The sequence below is a fragment of the Poeciliopsis prolifica genome, unplaced genomic scaffold (assembly GCF_027474105.1).
Source record: "Poeciliopsis prolifica strain line A6 unplaced genomic scaffold, Auburn_PproV2 SCAFFOLD053, whole genome shotgun sequence".
Classification (NCBI taxonomy): Eukaryota; Metazoa; Chordata; class Actinopteri; order Cyprinodontiformes; family Poeciliidae; genus Poeciliopsis; species Poeciliopsis prolifica.
In genome coordinates this window covers 2,032,051-2,054,810 of record NW_026562428.1, presented here as the reverse complement: position 1 = coordinate 2,054,810, position 22,760 = coordinate 2,032,051, and the positions used below count along the sequence as shown (strand labels likewise).

The 22,760-nt window shown below is 47.3% G+C and overlaps 1 protein-coding gene and 1 long non-coding RNA gene across 5 annotated transcripts in view; both read right to left on the bottom strand.

Moving 5' to 3' along the window:
- Positions 1-944, bottom strand: part of LOC129378695 (POU domain, class 3, transcription factor 3-B-like) — a 52,042-nt gene extending 51,098 nt beyond the window's left edge. For 2 of the 3 annotated variants that reach the window (XM_055059126.1, XM_055059127.1), the window contains exon 1: positions 869-944. The gene's annotated coding sequence lies outside the window, so the exon portion shown is untranslated. The remainder of the gene's footprint in view (positions 1-868) is intronic. The other variant, XM_055059128.1, reaches the window with a different exon arrangement.
- A 3,686-nt stretch (positions 945-4,630) lies between these two features.
- LOC129378699 (uncharacterized) overlaps positions 4,631-22,760 on the bottom strand; it is a 79,666-nt gene continuing 61,536 nt past the window's right edge. The window contains exons 10-11 of one of the 2 annotated variants that reach the window (XR_008608078.1): positions 10,323-10,463; positions 4,631-4,719 (exon numbers count right to left, since the gene is read on the bottom strand). This is a non-coding gene — a long non-coding RNA (uncharacterized LOC129378699). Of the gene's footprint in view, positions 4,720-9,645; positions 10,216-10,322; positions 10,464-22,760 lie in introns of those variants that run through there. The other variant, XR_008608079.1, reaches the window with a different exon arrangement.

Genomic DNA, 22,760 nt, shown 5'->3' with positions numbered 1-22,760 from the left:
AAAAACAACAGAATATGAAAGAACAAAATAAAATAAAATAAAATAATGTTTTACACTATTTTGTTGGTTTCCAAGTGGATGGCTTCTTAATCCGGGCAAATGTCAGATTTCAAGGCGTCATTTTTCAGCTACAATTTATCTTTAATGAATTTAAATCATCACTGTATGAACTAAAGACCAAAATAATAACATTTCCTCCATGACAGAAGAGAACCAAGTCCTGTTTGGCAATTTAAAACAAAGAAAACATAGAATTGGAGCTTAAAACGCCTTAGAAATGAATGCTGACTACAGCACCCCTAGTGGTGATTGAGAGATACAGCAATGTAAAGTTTTGTTTTGCAAATATTTAAGCAGAAGGTTTAAAACAATAACAGGAAAATAAACACATTGAACTTCAACTTGCCACCGATCACACAAAAGCTAGCTGGCTGGCTTTACAACACAGCCACCTCGTGCAGAAACTGAGAATAGCCGTGTTATTATTGTACAAATAATAATAAATACATTTTAAAAAATCCAATTTATCTCAATTGATTTACTAAGTTTTCAAGCATCTTGATATTACAAAAAGCATGAATTCTATTTTTAGAAGCCCTGATTGCTGCTCATTTCCACCCACCATCCCTACAAAGCTAACGTCACCTGGTTACCGGAAGTTAGACGCGGGACTTTCACAATAACAGCGCCACAACGGAAGTGTTACGTTCACGCTGACGTTTGACTTCGAGAGCTCCGACATTAATCGATATTGCTCTAAATTCCCTCACGTAAATGATAAAAGAGTTGAGACTCTTTCCTCCAAGGCTCTTATCGACTCGCAATGCCGTACATTTTTTTCTCTTTTCTAATTAAAACGGTGTCTTACCTTTATTTTTGCGTCGTCCAGGCACCTATCCTTCTCCACAAATGTCCGTAATTTTGTTGGAAAGAAAATTAAAAATGTCGTTTCTCGTTTTTCTTTCATTTTCAAGAATCTGGACGCCAAAAAAAAAAAAAAAAAAAAAAACAGCAGCAGTTCTGTTCCGTGTTTTTGAGTAGAAGAAGCGCACCTGTTGGTCGTTGTGTCCATTGGGGCTCAGCACTGCCCCCCATCAGCGAGGCGCGGTACTGCACCACCTCGCTACTGGTCGTCTTTCGTGGATTTCAACAGCAATGTGTAGATTCAGCGATTTTGACCATAAAATCATTGAAATGAAGAAATAAGAAAAACCATTAATAGACAATCCAAGTGGAAAAATAGATTTTTCCCCATCGTTTACCACCTGACTTCCCTGAACGCACATCGCTGGTCAATAATTATTAATAAACATTGATCTCTCATTAACTTTGAAAATGAATTCTGGTCGAACATTTCTTGTGTCTACGGAAAACCAAAATGGGTTGTGACTTTTTTTTCTTTCTCTTTCACTTCATCCGACGTCCATGAAAGTCGTCGCTGATGTCAATCTGCCTTCAGACCACCAAAATTCCTCCGCCGCTAATTACAAGCCAGTCGGGGCAGCAATATTTACCTCTCGAATGTCACTGCTGTCGTTTGCTACAATGTAGCAAAACTGGCATTTCACTACTTTGTGTGGCAAAACGTTCTGTTTGTGGCTGGGATGGAGGGCCGCTTCCTGGAGGAAGTCGGGCGGAAGAGGAAACGGTGGCGTCGTCGCAGCCTTCAACTGTAAATCCTCACCATTTCATGGCTGTCAGTAAAACTGCCGCCAAGAAGACAGACCCCCGGGGGAGCGGCGGCGGCGGGGGGCACGGGGGGGTTAGGTGAGCCTGAAGGACGAGCTGTCCCTCACACACACTCTTGCTCTTTTTTTTTTTTTTTTCCCACCACCAGTTCCTTTCACTCTGTCTTTCTGTCGATGTCACACACTCTTTCGCTCCCCCGTCTCGACGCACCCTGCCTCTCTTCACACTCGCTTCGTCTCATCACTTTTACTGCTTTTTGCTCTTTTTTTCCTCCCCCCTCTCTCTCTCTTTTTCGCAGACATCACATGCTCCCGCTCCCAGGGAGGGAGACCTCCCTCCCACCACCCCCCAAGATGTCCTCGAGTCCGGAGGCGAGTACCAATCCCAGGGAACCTTACCGAGGGACCGCGGGGGTCGTGACCCCCGGGCCCAGAGTCCCAGTCTTCATTTCCTCTCGTTTCAGGAAGCAGGAGCGAGAACGTTTCTTGGGAGAAACAGAAGAAGAAGAAAAAAAATCACCATAGGATCACACAAATCAAGGACAACTGAGTTAAAGTGTGTGTGTGTGAGAGATAAAAAGCATTAAAGGTGTTTTGGTAGATGAGTGTGTGACCCATAAAGCTATAAAGAGGGCAGTGGGGTCTGTTCCTCAGGCTCTTTCCATCAGAGTGCTCCATCCCTCCCTCCTCTGTTTACATTAATAAGGAATATTTGAACATTTTCTCTAAAAAAAATATATATATATATTGTCTCAGTTTGAACTACTCAAAAGTTAAAAAAGAAATTCAAAGCTTCTTAAACCTGATTAAAAGAGAAAGTAAAGTTTTACGAAGCAGTTTAAGTAAACTTAAACAAAAATGTCGAGCAAATTCCTGATTTTTTTTTTTGCCAACTTGATCATAAATGATAAGCTATAATTCATTTGAGAGCATTTCCAGAGTTTATTTGAACAGTTAAGCCGTTGCGAAACGTTCCTGCGTGCAGCGCAAAGTTTCTGGGTCAAAGCTGCTCTAATTAGCCTCTTCCTCTGTTTCCCCTCCTCTTCACTCCGTAATGCTGGCACACCTCTGGCCCGCTTCCTCCTGTTTTCCTCTCCACTGCGAGGACGAGCCATCACCATTCGAGACACATACCCAGCCCCGGCCCGGAGTGACAGCACACACACACACACACACACACACAAACGCGCGCGCTTCCAGAGCCATGATCCGTCCACGCACGCACGCACGCGTGCTCTCCATCCGTCACATTTACATTTCAAACTGCCTGCTCTTCCACCAACACATCCATTATTTACCAGCCTCTGGCCAAAGAGAACACCATATTCACACTCCCCAGGTAGGGAGAGTGTGTGTGTGTGTGTGTGTGCGTGTTGCATGAGTGTGTGCAGCAGGTACGGCAGGCTGCTGCTTCCCCCAGCAGCCTCCAATTACATTTCCCGACTTCATGAACTTGATTTTATTTTCCTCTTCCTGTTCTCATTCCACTTCCCTCCTCCGTCTCGCTCCTCTTCCCGCATTTGGTCGCTTTTAAATTCGACGGGGGCCCGCTTGGCGCCGAGCCGCGAGTCCAGAACGCTCAACGTCGCCCGAATCTGACGAAAAAAAAATGACAACTCTCCACTGATTCTTGTTCACTTTTTATTGCAGAGAGGAAAAAGGTGAGGAGTGAGACGCTGCGCCTTCTGTGTGTTGGTGCAAGTTTTGGCGTTAGAAGTCATCGTCATCTCCTAATAAACCTTTGACTTTTCCTTGGCTAAAATTCATCATAGTGGGAAAAAAATGCAAGTAGACATAAACAAAGGGAAAGTGTGGGTTGGAGTGGAGCTCACCTGAGTCAGAACCAGTAGAACCGAACATAGCTGTGAGTCTGAACGCAACACTTCTGGTCACTGCGGTCCAGGGCAGTTGGCGTGGAGACGGTGTGATGTTCTCTCCGGCAGTGGACCACAGCAAGCGACTCACCTTGGCCGGGATTCCTGGCCGCCGTCCAGAGCTGCCGGCAGCAGAGCGGTCTGCCGGCTCGGCTCCTCCCACTTCCTCTCCGTCGTCCTCCCCGCTTCTCCTCGCCCGGCGGACGAACGGCGCCTGGGAACAGGAGCCGGCGGATATTTATAGGCCTCAAACATCAAAGAGATGTCACAACAGCGGTGATGAAGCGTCAGACATATCACCTTGACTCCGTGCTTCCTCGCTGTGGACGGGCGGGCTGTTCCTTCACACTCTGCGGCGCCGGCGGAAGCTGCGATGAGTCAGTGACGCGAAGCGGCAGCGCGCCGTCCCGGGGCCCGATGGGGTCTGGCGGCGGAGGAGAGAAATCGGTTCCTACGGACCGGGCTGCATCATGTCCAGTCACTGAATGGATGATGAAGTATTTGGACATGGGGAAGGAAGTCTGGAAGTACTGATAATTTTCCAGATTCTGTGATTTCTGTAATTTTTTATCCAAACCCTTGAAAATAATCTGATTCCATAGCTTCCCATACCTTTTTCATTTCTTTGTTGATTAGACGGGTGACATGTTTAACTAGGAAAGTACCAAAGAAGGCGTCCTATGTTAAGAAGTAACTCGGTCTGTTAAAATGTCTGTGATTGAAATAGCTTTTGATTTTACTACATGTCTCCTCCTGCCCCCCAGGGGGCGCACCCACACTTGTCCACAGGGCATTTCTCAGACACCCTGAAAGAGGAACGGCATCATTCATACATTTCTGGAATCACATTATAGACCAAGAGAGCAGACTTGCATTGACTCCCTGGAGTTGAGATAACCCGTTCTGGTCGACACGGTGCCTTCTCCAAGGTCAGAGTTCGTTGGCTTCTTCTCAGGTTCTGTCAGGAACCTCATCCTAGAACAGCCAAACAAACCCAGGTCATCACTCGTGCTTTATGGCGGGACGTGTTTTACTATGGACGGATGGGAATAATTGCCTCTTTCAGGTCTTGGCTGATGTCGTTCCACCAAAACACTCGGACCAGTTTGACATCAACGAGGTCCTCCGCTGTTTCCGCGTCGCCGTCATCGGAAGATCTGATTTGAGAACTTTCAGGTATAAACCGAGTAAATATTTGAGTTGTCGAATTATTGCCAGAAGTAACTTCGTCTATGCGGCAAAAACTTTTCTTTTCTTTTTTCTTTTTACCTTGTGAGATCTAATTTCCTAACTCGGTGTCAACTACTTGATGTGATTTTTAACAAGTCTGTGCTCACTTGCAAATCGAGACGTGTGAATCAACCAGCCTCAACCAGCAGAACACGGGAGAGGAAACTTTTTTTTTCTTTCTTGTCTGCAGGTGTGATTGCACCTTTTGCTTCATTACAGTTTTAATCCTGTTTTTTTGTTTTTTTTGGGGGGTGTGGGGGGTGGAAAGAAAATTAAAGAAAATATCCTGATGAAAATCCTCCTCAGAGCTCTTGTCGCGTTAGTCAATGAGCCCCCCTCTGACTACGGGCTGTTTACAAAAGCCTGAGCCGCCGCGGCGACCCGAGGGGAGCGGCGCCTTCAAAGCTCGCCGAGCGCACGTCACCCTTCAAGGGGGTCTTTGAAATCTGGCCCCTCATCCTCTCGCAGGAGCGCATCACGCCGTATTAGGGGGTAAATATTTGACGGCCGGCGAAAATCACAAGATGCAAGAAGGAAACCTCAGAGCACGCAGCTGTTACCCCCCCATCCTCCACCTCCCTGCATTACCCCCGCACCCCCACCACCTCACAGACAGAGGCGCTTTATGGCTCAATGGTGCATTTTGCAGATAAAGTAGCAAAACTACTAGAGGCGGTGTTGCGATGGCAACACTGGTAGGGAAACCAGGTTCTCCATTACTACTTAATTTAGGCTCTCTAATTGCATTCCTCACAATCTGTGGCCACAATGTTGCACAGAGGATGAAGAAGAAGTAGTTAATGCGGGTTGGGGGTGCTGGCTGGCGGGTGGTCTGGTCCTCGGTAAACCCCTGGCTGGGAGCGAGCGCTCTGAAACAAGCCACAAATGGCTTTGAAATTGTCTTTATTGCCGTTTGCCTTGATAGAATGTGTAGTTTAAGCACGAGGCATAACATTAAATTTAATTTTGCTCGAACCCTCAGGAACGCGTTGTCTTTAATTTGAGGACAAAATCTGTGTGGTGTAAATACACCGACTGCAGAGTCGGAAGCCGTCTGACGGAAGCCATCTTAGTCTAATTGGCTGGGCTGCAGAAGGAGAGCGGCGAGCATCGGCGGCGAGCATCGGCGGTGAGCATCGGCGGCGACCATCGGCGGCGACCATCGGCGGCTCGCCGGACGGCCGCAGGAGCCGCTCCCATCTGAATGGACTGGTAACTGACCCCCAGAACTGAAGGACCATCAGTTGTACCCCTATTGTCTGCCTGACCTATTTACTGCCTCAAACAACTGCGGGGATGTTGAGAGACGGACTGAGTTCTGGTCCCTGTGTGGGCCAGTTGACCAAATCCTCTTCACTATCAACTCACCTTCCACTGTCATTTCTAAGGTAACAAAGACATTACTGAGATGATAGTTGACATATCAGTGGGCGGTACAATGTCATCGACAATGTCTTTTTCAAAAGTTTCAGCCAACACTTGCCTTGCATGACTGATCAGCTGTTCATGCTTTTAGGAATGCATTTCTGTCTGTGTGTCTGCAGACAGCATGTGACGTTGCTAATACTGGTCAACATGACCAACTATTTCAACTCGCCTGACAGCAACATATTCCTGAAAACCTCTTTCCATTCAGCTGGTGAAAAATGTTTTCTACAACAAAAACGAGGACGGCTGCAGCTGACTGACGCCTCCCGGCTTAAAACTGATCCGATACAAAATTAAAAGTTCTTTCAAGCAGTTGAGGACGCAAATAACCCAAACTGTAGATTTCGAGTCAGCATCACCGTGGTTATTAATGCCAGATGAGTTACCACACCGAGCCAGTTACTGAGAGACGTTTAGGTGCTAAAGAGACTTTCAGCTTCATTCTGTCAGAACCACATTCTAGCAACGCCTTCCACATGTGGATTCCTTCATGCAGTTTTTTTTTTTTCTCAGTCAGACAAAATATTTGTGGGACTCTTGCACCAGATGTGCGGGGCTGAGTGGGAAGGCGTCCTGGTCGGCCCGGCGGGGTGACGATGGGGTATCGGTTTGATAGGGACTCAGTGGATGTGTGAAAGGGGTGTGTGGCAGTTTTGACCCCTGCGACTCCCTCCGACCTGTCCTTTGTCTCCTCTGGCTGCAGTCCCCTCGGCCCCCATACCCCCATGTCCCCTCAGCCCTGTCCAACAAAAGGACCTCTTGGAGTTGGGGGTTGGGGGTGACGGAGGGAAGCTCTTTCATGACTCCTTTGCCATTTTTCTCCCCTTCAAAACCCCGTTCGGTTTCAGACCCCGCTCCATCCTCTGGAGTCGGGGGGCCACCATTTATATCGTTGCCTGGGAATGAAGGCCCCGTGGCCCCTTTTGTTGTGAGGTGGGCTGGGGCAGCAGTGGCTGGGGCAGGGGCCGAGGGCTGCCCTTTGTTCCTGCCAGCGGAGTGGGCTTCAGTTCCCACAGACATGGGGCCCAGCGGGAGGGGGCCGAGGTCCCCGCCGCATGACAGGGATGAGGTAATGTTTACAAATCACTGTTGCCGTTTCTTGGCTTGCGGCCGACGTCTTTACGCCAACAAAAAGCTCCAGGTTAAAAGATGATTCTGGCTCTAAACCAACTCCGATCGCGTTTCTCACTCCGCATTTCGGAGAACGTCCAAAAAAAAAATCACACGGCTCGACGCCGGAGCGCTCCGTGAACCACACACTCCACTGCCACCGTTTAGCATCCGGGATAATCAGCAGCAGCTAATTCTGCCATAATTACCCTAAAGTTGTGCAGAGAGATTTTCTGCTTTCCTGACTGTTGATTCGCAGATTTCTTGAAACTTTCCTTTCCTCGTCAGTCAGTCATGCTGACCTGTTGCTGTTTAACCTCATTAGTGCAGAGATTTGTTCCAGCAACCGTTTCATTAACGATTCACTTTTTTTTTCTCTCTCCACACAATGCCGTTGCCGCTTTGCCAAATTTTGGAGCAAACTGGAACCAAAGTACATTTCCTTCTCTCCTTGCCAGACGACGGTTATCTCCACTGTCTTTTTATAACTGCAAAGACACGTTTACTTGTTCGCTCACTTATAGTTTAGTTCTTTCTTTAAGGTCTTTTGTTAAATGTCAGGAGTACTGGCATCGATGGTGACAGAAGGCAGGTTTATCCTGAGGAAAATCAGGGGTGAAATCAGTGGGAAATATGCTGCTCTCCTCGGATCAGGAGACCGTTGGTCAATAAATCCTTCAAACTGTCATTTAAACACCAAAAAGTAATGGCTCAAAAGCTAAAATTTTGCGCAAACTGACTTGAAAGCTTGTGAGTTGTAGGGTTTTACTTCATTTCCCTGGACGAATGAAGTATTTCTGAACCGATTAGAGGGAGAAACATGATTAATATGCTTCATAGTGAAGATTTCAGTTTCCAGAGACTCTTTCCTGCTGGAAGAGAGAAGCAGCGGTTGGGGACTGAAGTTCTCAGGTGTGTGTTGTTGGTGTGTTCCCTTCTCTTCCTTTTTTTTTTTTGCCTCATCATCATCCCTATCTTTACCAAAACCTCCTGCTCTCTCCCCCCAGTGAACACGGTACGTTTTCCTTGCCTCTCTTTCACCTCTGTAGTGATTTCTTCTGGCCGTCGAAAGGCGAGACGCTAAAAGATCGATGTGCACAAGCTGAACCGCGATGGGAGTCATCGAAACGACTCGACCTCTTCAACTGCTGCCTTCCATTTCTGTCCCGAAGCTCGCCTTCCTCCTCGGCTGGAGGACGGATGTCCTGAAACGTTGCGCCTTACATTTGTGATTCTGTCAAAGCGAAGCGCCTTTCGTCGCTGGTCCGGCTGCCTCTCTCTGCGGTTGCGCCCTGCCTTCGTCTGAAACCTCGGTGACTCGTCCCCCACTGGCGAGGATCGTCTTCAGCCCCTCATGTGCCGGATGCTTTGGTGGATAACAACGGCTGCTTTTGTTCAGTCTAATCCATAGATGCGATATGATGCTAATGAAGGGATGTGCAATCATTATCCGCGCCCTGACCTGTGATTTTGCACTCTGAGAGGATTTGTGCGTGAATCCAGCGACCGGGGGGTTAATCTCTCTTCGGTTTCAGGTCAACTTTATCATTATTATTTGTTTCTTTTAACACAACGCTGCGTTCTCTCTCCGGCTGCGCCGCTCTGTGTGCGGCTCCTTTCCTGTAGCATGTGAGGGCAAGCGGAGACGCTCTCCGTACGTTTGGGAGCGGCTTAATGTATTTCCAGGTCAGAATTTGAGATTCTCTCCCTCCCCTCAAAGGCAACACTTGCAAACAAAAGCCGATCGGCGAATGTGGGAAACGCAGCTCTGTCGAATTTCCTTTGATTCATAACCTTTTACCTTGAAACTGGCTAATTCTTGCGAAACTGTGCGTCAGAGCGTATATGTTAAAGATCAAGGCCAAAATGTCGCTTTCCCTTCTGCTCTTTTAACTTTCTAATCGGGTTTTTATGCATGCCAGTTGCAAATTTCTCGCTTAAATGTATGATTCCTGCACCGTCTCTGGTCCTTTGACTGGTGAACACAACAATGAGGGCAGAATCCTCGCATGTATTTAAAAATCTGCTTGATTCTCCGTTTTTATACACTTGGTTTTGATTTTTCATTAAAACACTCTTGAGGTTCGGCAGCTCGGCTCAAACTTTTTTTTTATGCCATAAGAGTTTCTTAGATGCAGTTAATTCTGATTTCACTTTGCCACCTACAACTTCAACAGAATGTGCTTTTTTTATTCCTCATAAATTGTCAGGCAATTTTTCAAGGGAAGGAGAAAATGGTATAAAATAATTTTGACGCAACAAAGAAAAAAGTGTAGACATATATATATATATATATCATTTCTTTTGCTTTTGAAAGAGGTGGGATGTAAAAAAATGCACATTCCCCGAGTTTAAATGGGAAAAGCAGCATGTCTGCATAGTTTTATGATATACATACACCTAACACGAGCCTCCAATTAGATGATGCATCCGAATCAGTAGCAGCTTGTTTACCTTGGAGCAGATGAAGAAAGGATTAGAGTTTAGTCCAGTAACAACCAGTCGGTCCCGGGGGAAGAGCCGTTAGCATGAAGGAAGGGCTAAAACTCCACTGCCGCCTGTAATAAGCCTGACTTTCTGAGATAATTAGAGTGGTTTATTATTTTTTAACAGGACCACGGAGGTCAGCCCACACGAGAATGAGAATGAGCTGCGAAAACCGTAAACCTCGCCTCACATTCGGCCTCTCGACGCCGTCCCGCTGGATAAACGTTCAGCGCAGACGCAGAGGAAAGAAACTCTGGTCGCCATGTTGAATTCGCCCCACGCTCTGCAATCTGGCAGAACCTCAACGGCAGCAGATGGAAGGTGACTGCGGGAATTCGGATTGAGCTGATGGACCAACCGGTGGTGGCAGCATTATGCTTTGGGACGGTTTGCCAGCGCTGGTTCATTAAACACGGGGGACCAATATTTAGTTTTATACCTTTTTGTCTCTTTCTATTGGCACTTTGAAATGACTTGTTGTGCTACATAAAGAAACTGACGTTACCTTGCCTCGAGTCAGACGTCCGAAAGCTGAGGTTTGACCCAAAACCGATCGTTACCAGGACGGCGAGCGCAGACATTGTCCCAAACGGCTGAAGAAGAGAAGGTTTGCAGCGGCCTAGTCAAAGTCCAGACTCTCGGCCGACTGAAATCAGAGAGAAGAGTAGATAAGACGGTGTATTTATAGCACATCGACAGCCTGAAATAAACACAAGTTAAGGTAAGTGGCCCAGAGATATTTCTCCTCTTCCCTGACATTAAAAAGCCCCGGCAGAGAAAACAGGCCAGGAGCCGCTCTGCGTTTGCTTGTCAAAACACAGGCGTGAAATCCTCCCGTGGCTCCGTCCCGCCGCTAATAAGCCCGACACACTCCCAGTTACACACGGACAATTGTGGCAATTTCCTCTTTCCCCCCCTTAATCATCTTTCTCTTTCTCAGTGATAAGGATGTAACCAACTGCGGAGGTGAAGTTACATTCTAATAAAGTCAGACGGTTAATAATGTAATCTTAAATTACGCAGTAATTACCGCCTCTCAGTCACCGGGGGAACACTGCGTAATTCAATCACCGGCCCCTGTGATACTGTACAACGGTGAAACGAAAAAGAAAAAGAGCTGCGTTATCTGGGTTGTTTTACACTGGAAATGAATAGCCCTACCCACTGCTGCAGTAATTAGCCAGCTCCACTCGGGCTGCGTTATCAGCCAGGGAGGCCTTATCCATCTCAGGCTGTAGAAGCTCCAGGGGGCCGTCGGGGGGGCTCAGCCCCTCCCCGCGTTCACACACCTGTGGATGTTGTTTCTGCACCAATAAAACACGCGTGGGAATTTCAGCGCTTTCCCCAGGAAACGCGGAGGGAGGATGGCTTTCCGCGACACGGCAGTGAAACACAATTGATCATTTATTTATAAAACGGGGTGATTCCTTTAGAGCCACGGCTGCTGGAGACAAATCTAATGCCCCTGGAATGGTTTTCCCCTGGAAAAGAGGAGGAATTAGATTTGCGAACCTGGAAGTTCATTTGTCCGAGACGGCTCTGACTCTGGTGAAGGTAGCTTTTGAAGGGATGTGAATCCATACTGCGGTGCTGACTCAGCCTCACACCCACCGCCTTGTTCACCTCCCTCAGCCCCCCCATTAGCTCAGACACATCCCCGCCTCTCCGCCGCACCGTTTCTGCTCGTTTTCACCTTTAAACCAGCAGACGAGCCTCAAAGCGAAGCCGAGGAGTTTAAGAGCGCAGCCTGGACACCTTGACCCTCACCCCCTCCATGCACGCTCCCTCCTGCAGGGTGGGCTCCTCTGAAGGAGAGATGGGTAAAACGGATGACAGGCTTCAGCAGATGGGCCAGGTGCAAGGCCAAGTCGACAAAGGGAAGAAGCAGCTGCAGGAGCCGTCAGGGCCCTTCCAATTTACTGCAAAAGATGAGCTCTGGATAGGGTTTGTGGTCCCACCACCACAAACGGTCTCCTTTAAAACATGAAAACAAATAGATTTTCATGTCACGCTGTCAGGGAGCTGACAGGAGCGTTCGCGCCTCGGCCCAATCCTCAAACACATCTGTGCTTGGGCGGTCACGCCGGCAGCCGGTCCGGTTCACGGGGGGAACAGGTAGCGGATAAATCAGACACGCGTGCTCTCGTTCTCCACGCCGACGGCGCGCAGACGCAAGCGGCTGATGGATGTCGTCACGGAGCAGACGACCGACAAGAGTCTGAGGTGGAGGTGTGGACCATTTGGAGATTAGATTTCCGTGCCTTTGCTGGATTCCGCGCCGACAGCTTGAACCGCAAACTTACTTTTATAATTATTAACAATTAACAGAAGAAGAAACTTAACAGGCTTTCCGCCAGACACCAACTCCAAATCCAACATGGCTGCTTGCTCACCGATACAAAGCAAACTTTTTTCACAAAACATCAGGAGTACATCCTGTCATTTTGTTTCTTTTTTTGTTTTAAGGATTCAGATTTTCTTAGGTCCATACTGACCCAGCTACACACTGCGATCCAAAAAGCCAGGAACCGTCTTGGCTCTTACACTCACGTCCTTTCAGATTTGTGTTGAACTGGACAGATCTTGTGACCTCACTGGTCCAGTTACCCTGCGGAAACATTTTTGCTTTGCTTTTTTTTTTTTTTTTTTTGTTGGACTGGCCTCTTCAACAAAATGCCGCGTTAGTCCATGTTTGGCTTGGAGGACGGAATAAGGTCTCTCGTTTCAGATGACAGACCACAGTCCATTCTCAGGCCAAGACTCACAATCTCATGTGCTTCTCTGTGGCTCCTGGCCCCGAACGCAAACAACACCTCGCCGAAACCCCCTTTAGAAGTCAGTGACAGCCATTTTACTTCAAAATTAAAGAATAAAATAGCTTTTGTTTACATAATTTACACATATTTCTAAATATCTTCTAAAAGATTAAAGCAGAGATTTACCTCTCTTTACACATTTATGGGCAGAACAACCAAAATGTTCTTCCTGTTTCGTGTTGATGTTGGTGCCCACAAAAGGAGGAGGCCTGTTAGTAATTGACACCTCAGCTGATGTGATAAAAAACCTCCATATCGGCGTCAGTGTGTCAAACTGCGGCTCTGGACCCACATCAGATCTTTATAGTGTGCGTCTACATGTCAGGCTAATAGTTTGAACAGGGCTGGCTGCCTGTCTTGATGGAAATCGCGTGTTTTATGGCCTGTGTTGCCATTTGCTCCCCCGGCGCTGAAGCCGCGACAGCCGAAGCCACGTCTGCCCGCGACGTCAATCCCAAACGCACACGCGCCCGCTGTAAAGCATCTGAATCGATTTCTTTTAAAAACCTGTTCCCCGCCGCCTTATTGGGCGCTTTTAGAGATATATGATGTACCTTCAGCGTCAGAGAAGGATAAATGGCTGGCCGGTGGAAAGCCCATTTGTCCGGCTTGATGATGCGGTGGGCCTGTCAGCGCCATTAGTGGGAGAGAAAAAAACAAAAAACGGGGGGAGGGGGCAAAGCTAGGGGGAACCTCACCCCATTTGGCCCCAACATGCTGCATGGCTGTAGCTGAGCTCAGGGGGCATAAATCAAGATGATTCTCAGCACGCTTTGACCTCTGACCTTGACACAATTCACACCAAGATGAGACACCGAGCCGCAGAAAGCAGAAAGCGAGGGGTGACATAACACGGGAAGGTGTAGCTCGGTGGCTACACGTGTGCTAATGTGTGCATCGGTTGCGATTAGTCACCGCTGTCGGGATTGAGGCGGTCGTCTCATCTAAACGCTCCGTCTTTACGAGCCATTAATCCTCCACTTGGACCATTTTCATTACCGCCAAACCACGCTTTGGAGCCACCAGCTGCATGATGCTGCATAGTGGAAATTAATAACCCAACCACCCCGTCTCTGCCTTACCGTTGCCCCACCGAATCCCCCCCAGAAAAACCTCCCACCACTCTGGGCTTTGCATGACGGGAGGCAGGAGAGAAGCTTTCCGTTTTCAGACACCCTTTCTTCTTGTCTCCAGCTGCCGCTGGAGACAAAGTAAGACAAACAACTCATCCCGAACGTTTAGAATTCCCCTCGTGCCTCGGCGCTGGGATGTAGCCTCAAGCGAGTGGCAATGAAGAGAAAGAAAGGACGGTGACAGAGACGGAGAGAAAGCAAAGTGAGGTTGGGTTCTAGTGGGTTTATTAATTCTTCACAGAGTGGAAAATCACCCACAGGGTGCCGTCAATAGCCTCTAGGTTCCCTCTTACAGCACGGAAAGGAATTCCAGTTTGCGCGGAACATCGTCTTAAAATTTCAATCTTAGAAAGGACAGAAGAAACTAAAAATAACAAAAGGTAGTCAATCACTAAAATAGAACATTTGCATACATCTTCGTTTCTATGCACACAAACATCCGTCCAGAAACAAAATCATTAATTTTTGATTTAATGATTTTAAATAAAAAAATCATTAAATTTTTTTTAATTTAATGATTTTAAAAAATTTAATGATTTTTAAAAAAATTTAAATTTAAAAAATTTAATTTTTTTTTATTTTTTTAAATTTAAAATTTAAAAAATGTTATATTTAAAATTTACGCGCCTGCTTTACAGCGGTCGCGTGTGCGTTTGGGATCGACAGAGGAATCAGGCTCTGACTGTAAACCTCACCGTGTCTGGAAACCGGTTTCACATCGCTTATGTGAATTGAACACCACCATGAAAAATGTTTCTTTTTCCCCCCCTCAAAATTAATGATGCGGATGAATAAAAGTCTTTGTATGGTTTAGTTTTGAACAATTTTATGCTTAGCGTGATTATAAACACCTCACCGTGTCTGGAAACCGGTTTCCAGACACGGTGAGGTTTACAGTCAGAGCCTGATTCCTCTGTCGTTCGTCTTGAAGAAGCTCAAAACAAAGAATGACTAGATGGAGAACTTTGGGTTTTTAAGAGATGAAACCTCTCCTTCCATCACCTACTTGAGTAATTTTTTCATTTTCTTACACGTTTCCTTTGGTGTCGAGTTCAAAGAGGTGCTTGACAGCTAACCCTAACCACCTTATCAATTATGGTGTTTGGCTTTACCAATACGGTTTCAAACAAACGATTAAATATAAAAAGTCGGACAAAGGCAAAGCGGTCACAGCTTCGTGTCTTCTTATGAAACATCCATCATTTCTCCTACAGAAATGACCAACGCGTCAAAGCGAGAGAAAGCACCGAAAAGTTGGACGTCGTATTTTTGTTTGCGGCTTGCCATCAGTGAAGAACCTCTCTCATTTCCTGTCCAGCACGTTGTCGACAACATACAGAGGAGCCTCTGTGATATGAATTGTTGCAGGTGATCCATCACCTTCAAGCAAACAACACGACCAGAGAGAAGCACCAGGAACTTTGTTGAAGACAAGTTTGGAGGTTTTGTATCCTTCCTTAATATCCATAGCTGTTTAAACTTTCCTGGAAATAAACATACAGTCAATGAAATATAAAAATTCAACCCTGATCTTTGGATTTGTCAGGATCTCTTCAAAAGCAAATCGATACATTTTAATATTCGGGGGCAACTCGCTCAGCGGCCTCTTGCATCTTTTGGCCGCTGCGCATAATGAAATGATCAGCAATGAGTCGGGGCCGGGCCCGGTGGCCCCGCTCAGAGTAGGAGAGATGGTAAAGACGGCCGCCGCGACCTCAGCCCGGCGGAGAGGATCAGAGGAGCTGAGGGCTCTCGAGGTCGCGCCGGTTTGTTTATCACAAAGATCGCTGCTCAACACATCGCTTATGTGAATTGAACACCACCATGAAAAATGTTTTTTTTTCCCCCCCTCAAAATTAATGATGCGGATGAATAAAAGTCTTTGTATGGTTTAGTTTTGAACAATTTTATGCTTAGCGTGATTATAAACACCAAAGGAAGAAAATGAATTGTTGTTTCCCCTTCTGGACTGTGACAGCTCATAATTATTTTGTCTCTTTATGTCCGGTGCCTTCCCCGGACAACAGGCTCATAAACTAGCAAGATGGATGAGGCGTTTTCTGCTGTCTTCTGTTAATGATCTCATGCAGTTTTGGCAATGACATCATTGTAGACCTTCTGCGGTCATCAATCAGTCCAATCTGGAAGCTGTTATCCGACGCGCTGGCAAGCCATCGACCCGGACTCTCTTCAAGCTGCATGTGGGTGAGTGGGTGGCGGAGAGGGTAGAGGGCAGGGTGGAGCAGTTGGCTTTACATGCCCAGAAAGTTCAGAGTACCTTGAGGCGGATTTGAACCCATGACCTTGCGGGTGTTGGCTCTCAGAGGTTCTCCTGTGCGATTCGTCCAGGGTTTGGGGTTCTGGCCTATCCGGCAAGCTGATCTGCAGGGACCAGGCAAGTGCTAAGGTCTGGCCTCCACTTCTTCATCCCACCGCTCCAGGCTATCAACAAGCAGCTGCAAGTGGAGGAAGACGGAGCAACGGAGAGCAGAACGGCTTTTTCTCTTCCTCCCAGGTCCTGCTCTGGCGCTGAGAGGCTTCAGGGAAGGTGTTTGTGCTACAGAGTGGCTTCAGTGAGGGACCTATTGTTCTCCTCCCAGAGGCTCTCAAATCAATACCTCATCTCTCCGTTTCTCTGTGCGAGAGAGAAAGAGAGAGGAAGAAAAAAAGAAAACGGCGCCACAGAGGAAAAAGGCCCATCGACTTCACAGGGTTCGCTTTCATGATTCACGCCACTGAAGAAGAGAAAGAGGGAAAGGGGAAGAGAGAGTGGCAGGGAGGAGGGGGACACTGCGGGGGCCGGTGGTATAAAGACACTAGAAAAGGGAAGCGACCTCTGGGTCATCGCTCTCCTTAGCACCACACACAGTCGGCCTATCTATAGCCGGAGAGCCCTGGACGACTGATCTTATTGTCTTAGAGGAAGAAAACGAGGCTGACCCAGGGAGGCGTTGATGCTGTCAAGCTAATTATAGCTCATCCATTCTCGGAGTTCATCTAGCAGCTGCACTGAAACACTGTTCTCCCATCATACGCCGTTAAGCGCAGTTTAAGATGCAAGCATGTCTCCTGGACGACAACGTGGTAAAAAACAGCCACAACCTGGAATGAAAATAAAGCCCAACAATCTAAAGTTCGTCTTGAACTTCAGTCGGACGTGAACCTGGAAGCTCCGCGGTGGATGTTCATTTCTTCACCACTTCGCCTCGACGCCTCGCTTTCGGCGCTCCGCCGCGGATTACGTCTCCCGCAAAATGCGAAAAGGAAAATGTAATTCGCCTTTTCACGGGGGGAGCGTCTTTATGGCTTCTCCCTACACAGGTGTCTCTGCGTGAGTGCGCCAGAGAGAGACAGAAAAGGAGCCTAAGATGTCTTAATGGAGTTATGCAAATGCAGGAGGCCCCATAATCCCTGGGCTAAGTATTCCGCCAGAGATGTGGACCGTACAGCTGCGTACAACGGGGGATCCGTTGTGCATTTCCTCTCGGCTTGTACACAGAAAGCTTTGATACAGCCATATATCTCAATCCAGGAGTTGTGAATACCTACAGCAGTCCCCCCCACTCAACCCCTCCTTCATGCTGCCTACCTGCTGCTTCCATCACCACACGTCTTTCCTCGCCAATAAAACTTATGATTTCTAGTCGCTGGCAGACGTCCAGAGTGTATTCAAAACACACTTTCGGCACACGTGAACATATGCATCCAATGTGTCGCTATTTATAATGCTGCCTGCGTGGGTGTTTGTTTACATGTTTATGGGTTATGCCATATGATTTTGTTCTCTGGAGAGCAAAGGGTTTCCTACGCTCCGCTGCTTCCAGAGCTTTCAGATTTATGTGCAGGTTTGCTTTTATTGTGCTTTATGGTTCTCCGCTGGATGGGTCTGCCACGTCCCAGCGTTCCTGCTCTGACGCGCCGGTGCAACGTGCAAAACGAAAACGGCGCGCGTTAGCGGAGCTCGTTTGCATGTCTCCGACGTCGGCGCGCGAGTCGGCCGACCTGCAGCGTCTCCTCCGCTGAGGGGGTGACCCCGAGTTCACAGGGAGAAAAAGAAAGGAAGGAAGAGAGACACGTCCTCCCTTCTTTCGGTGACTCACACCCCCAGCGTGAGTGCAGGCCTCTACCCACAACCCCCTGCTGCTTGTTTAGAACAACAACAGTGGGATCTCAGAGGAGCTGGCAAGGAGACGGCAGCAGACAAAACAAGGGAGGAAAGAGGAGAGGGAGGCAGCTGGGTACTTCCTGGGATCTCTGCTTCGTGGTGAGGAAGGAAAACGAGAAGAAATGATGTTAAAGAAGCACATCCAGGGAAAATGGTACTTCCCGTGACACTTTTTCCATATTTAGCATACTATAGCAGCAACTCTAAGGAGTGAAGAATCCTGAGTGGTTGTTCTTTTTACCAGTAAACCTAAAGGACAGAAAGCCCACTGCTGAGAGGGTTCTGTCATCTTTGGACACATGACCGTAGGTTCAGAAGAGACCTAGTCAAAGTCTTGACGGACAACAGCCAGTCGTTGGGGGTTGATTACTTTTTTTCACACAGAACCGGGCTGGTTTGAACGGCTCATCTCTGCTCTCAGAGCCCCTACATGTCATCTGCAGGTGTCAGGACTTCAATCAACGTAAAGGCGAGGAAGTCGCAGGGTTGCAAATGAGATCCTACACACAACTGTTGACTCTCCTCCAATCTCATTAAGATGTGTTTAAGGACCTCTAATGGAAATTGATCAGTCATTAGGATCATCGTGGGTTAATCCAATTAATCAATGGCAGCTGATTGAGGACGGTGGCAGAGCAGAACCATCCCAGCTCCGGGTTGGACCCGACACTCCGTCACCGGTGGCTCGGCCGTCAGCTGAAGCTACGGAGGATTTCTTCTACACACGTGTCAGACTCCAGGTCTGCATGGGAAATGAAAAGATTCAGCTTCATCCCAAAACGAACTTCTGAACAGGACGCTGATTCTAATCTCATATTAGAGGATAAAAGCTTTGGATTATTTCACTTTGTCTTCATTCCAAATATCTACTTTGATTTTCCTCTTGGGTAGAAAAATGTGTATCTTTTTTAAAAACCACACTTTCCTCCACATTCGCCCGCTGATGGAGCCATCAAGTTAAATATTTTGCTCTGCAGCAGGGAGCCGGCCCGCAGCGCTACTGGGCGATTGGCTGAATGATCCCGTCAGTCCGGGTCAGGGCTTGTGGTGTGAGAGGGTGGAGCTAGAGGCTGCGGGTCAGCAGAGCAGCAGCCCAGGGCTGGTTTCTAACAGTCCGCACGGGAGAGAGAGAGAGAGAGGACAAAAATATAGAACTGTTCACCATGGAAGGCCAAGTGTTTTCCGAGTTAGAGCAGGTTGAGTTTATAGGGTGGAGAAGATCACCTTCCAATAGTTTAACACAGCATGTTGAAGAAAGAAAAGATTTATAGTAAAAAAAAGAGAGAAAATGTCACCATTATTGGCCATAAGACATAGTTTTATGTTTAACTATTCAAAAGCCATGAGATATTTGCATAAACTTAAGTCGGTTGTATTATCTCAAAAGAATCAGGTGATCGTCCATCTCTCATCGATCATCCATACCAGTAGGTGGCAGTAACGCACACCTTCAGTTTTCTTGCTAACCGCCAAAAAAACACCAAAAGAAGAAGAAGTAGAAGATTAACTCTCTCAATACCTGTTTATATTTATATTCCACTTAATCTACATCGTCTCCCAGGCAACCATGAGGAAATGATAAAAGTATCAGTGGTATCAAAGAGTTCATATTTTATCACATGCATTCGTATCTGAAAGATGAGCTCCGTGACAATGGAATTGATGAACCAACCAACCAACCAACCAACCAACCAACCAACCAACCAGCCAGCCAGCCAGCCAGCCAGCCAACCAACCAACCAACCATTGAGATTAATTAACCAATTGATCATCCATCCATTCGAACATCTGTCCCGATGTAACAACATTTATCAACTGTTGAGACGTCAAACCGACAAGCAATGAACAAAACCAATCAACCAGCAAACCTTTTAATTTAACCGCTGGAGTAAAGCTTGATTAATTGATCAACCAGCCAACCATTCATACATCTAATACAACACCTAGAAAATCAACTGGTTAAATAGCCAATCAAGCAAGAAGCAAATGAACCAATCGACTAACAAAGTGAGAACCTGAACAATTTGCCCTGTTAATGTGGCAGGACTTTCATCCAGCAGCAGGTTCAGTGGTTTCTGCAAGCTTAAAGTTTAGAAACCGTCTCTAACAATCTTAAATTTAGCTTGAGTGTGACAAAAAGTCAAGACAGGCCCATGTAAAAACCAGATGCTCCGAGCAAAGCAGCAGGAATGGAGGAGACGACGAAGACGAGGCCACGAAGCTGAACATGGACAATAAGGACGGACAGAAAAACCCTGAGGGACACCATGGCACAAAGGAGTCAGTGTGAGAAATCTGAACTCAGCTGATACAATAAAAATCCATCTATTCCATAAGACGTTTCCTTACACGTTTATTACGTTGAGTGAAGTTTTATGTAAGCTAACATTAAACAGCATCGAATGTTTTCCGTTTCTCTGTAATCAACCAAAAAAAGAGTAAAAAGACAATCTTTAATGAATCAGTATGGATTTTTGATGCAGAAGGAAATTAATTGGGGACTCAGGAAAGGGGACAGAAAAGGTCAGACGAAGGAATGCCGGGGGTAAAACCCCCCCGACGATGTGGACGACTCGCGTATCGCCATGACCTTTTTGAGAGTGAAAATCGCCGGCATGTTAAGTTCGTCGAACGTTTCACCAGTAAACAGGCGCGGCTGAAATATGTAAAGCGGCGAGACCAGACATCTAGACTTGATTGAATAAAAACGCTGAAAGTACTCCAGGTGAGGCGAAGTGAGCAGACGATAATTGAGCAACCTTTTGCGCCAAACGCGCGCCACACAAGTGCTTTTTTTTTTTTTTCTGTCTCCCCCTGTTTTCTCCCCCCCACTTAACCCTGCCTCTCCACAAATGTTTAAAGGGCTTCATTCTGCTAAATTGTGCTTTAAAAAAGGGCAAACTGCACTCATCCTCGCTGCCGGTGAAGTAGAGAAGCAACCAAAAATAACAAAAAAAAAATAAAAAAAAAGCCCAAGAACAGGTGAGTGACAGCGTGGCCCCTGCTTGCTCAGGCACTCCACTGAATTATTTAGCTCCTGCATAAACATTTTCCTCCTGCCACCGGGAAGGAAAGGGCCTCCTCTTCCTGAGTTATGACAGTAAACCAGGTTCGGCGGCGGGCCTCTTCAGAAATAATAGGCCTTTAAGGGCTGGAGTTAAAGCGGAGGAGAGATTCTCCCTGACAACTCGCGCGGCGGCGGGCGCCGCGCTCCGCAACCCGAAGCGCCCGAGGGGTCTCGGGGTAGTAATGAAGGACCGTTCTGCTTACTTCATAAACTTGTCACATCTCCTTTCCCATTTTATTTCCTGAACAAACCTGATTACCCCCCACAAACCCCTCCCTCTCTCACCCAACACTTCCACGGTGCGGGTCAGTTAATAAATATATCAGTTTGCCGTCCCTTTAAAAAAAAAAAAAATGCTGCAGTATTAAAAATAAAAAAGGCGGCGCGGGGATAAAATATGGATGAGGTTGCCGCGGTGCTCCAGGTGTGTCGAGTGTGATTTAATATGAAGGACAGGCCGCACGGCGAGGGAGGGGAGACTACTGGCGAGAGCGCGGGCCGACAGCCTGACCTCTGACCTCCGAAGAGCAGCCAGTGGGCTCGCCGACAGAGCCCGACCAATTAGCAGCCAGACGACGGAGCCTCACCAACCAATCAGCCTCGATGTGGGACAGCAGAGAAAATATTTCGGTTGATTTCCTTTAATTGAATTACAGTTAAACAATCAGTAAAGAAAAATGGCCAGCAACCAATCAGAAAGCTAATCCACCATCCAACGAATAAACTAGCCAATCAAATCCTCTAACTAGTCAAGAAATCAACAATACCAACAATTTAACAGCTATTATTAATTTGACTGAATAACTGGACAATGTCTCTGAGGCCATAAGCTGTCGGTTGATTGATTGGTTTATTGGTTAATTGAATGGCTATTAATGGGGCTTCATGTTGATTGGTTACGGAGCTGATTTAGGCGTGGCTGATTGGCTTACAGGTTGATCGGCTCATTGGTTACTGTGCAGGTCGGTCATTGATCTGATCTGGTGCAACAAAATGAACTAATTGCTCCTCTCGTTGATTTGGGAGATTATTGACTAATCGGTCAAACCGGACCGCCGTTATCGAAAACAGCTGCTCTCTTAACGTACTCTGGTTCATTTGCTTGTGATTTATGAAGGTTTTAATTTATCCAAGTTTTCTATGTCTTTCTCTCTCTGGACCCCCAGGACAGGAAATGGCCTTTCTGTGGTTTAGTGGATGGAGGTTTATGGGCCGTGAAGGCAGCAGAATCGCCCCCTGAACCTCCTGATGCCGTTCACATTGCTGGCTAATGGTTATACAGCAACTCTTGTTTTCCACCTTGTCTCCCATCCCTGACCTCAGAGCGCCACCCCGCCCCTCACCGTGCATCGCTTCTCCTGTTTTTGTGCAAAAGTGGCAGCACAGAAACTCCCTGTCAGAGCACAAACGGAGAGCCGGATCCAGTCGGCGGCGGGGTTTCCTCCGCCGCCCCCCGCGTGCCCTCCAAATCTGCTGAGCCCCGACAAAATAAAGAGGCAAACTCCTTCCTTCTCTTGAAAACTCAAAAGGAGGTGCTCTCCAGCGCGGCGACGCGACGTCTCGGCGCGCGGCAAGCGCCGCCTCCCCGCCAGCCTCGGCGAGCGGAGCAGTCGGGAGCTTCGCTCTCTCGACTGGAAACCTCATTTCCACCACAGAGGAAGGAGCCGGCTCTCCCACCTCCACCTCCCCACATTTGCATTTCTGCTTAACAAACAATCAGGCAGAAAGCCGGCGCTCCTCTCTCTCTCATTACCAGCAGACA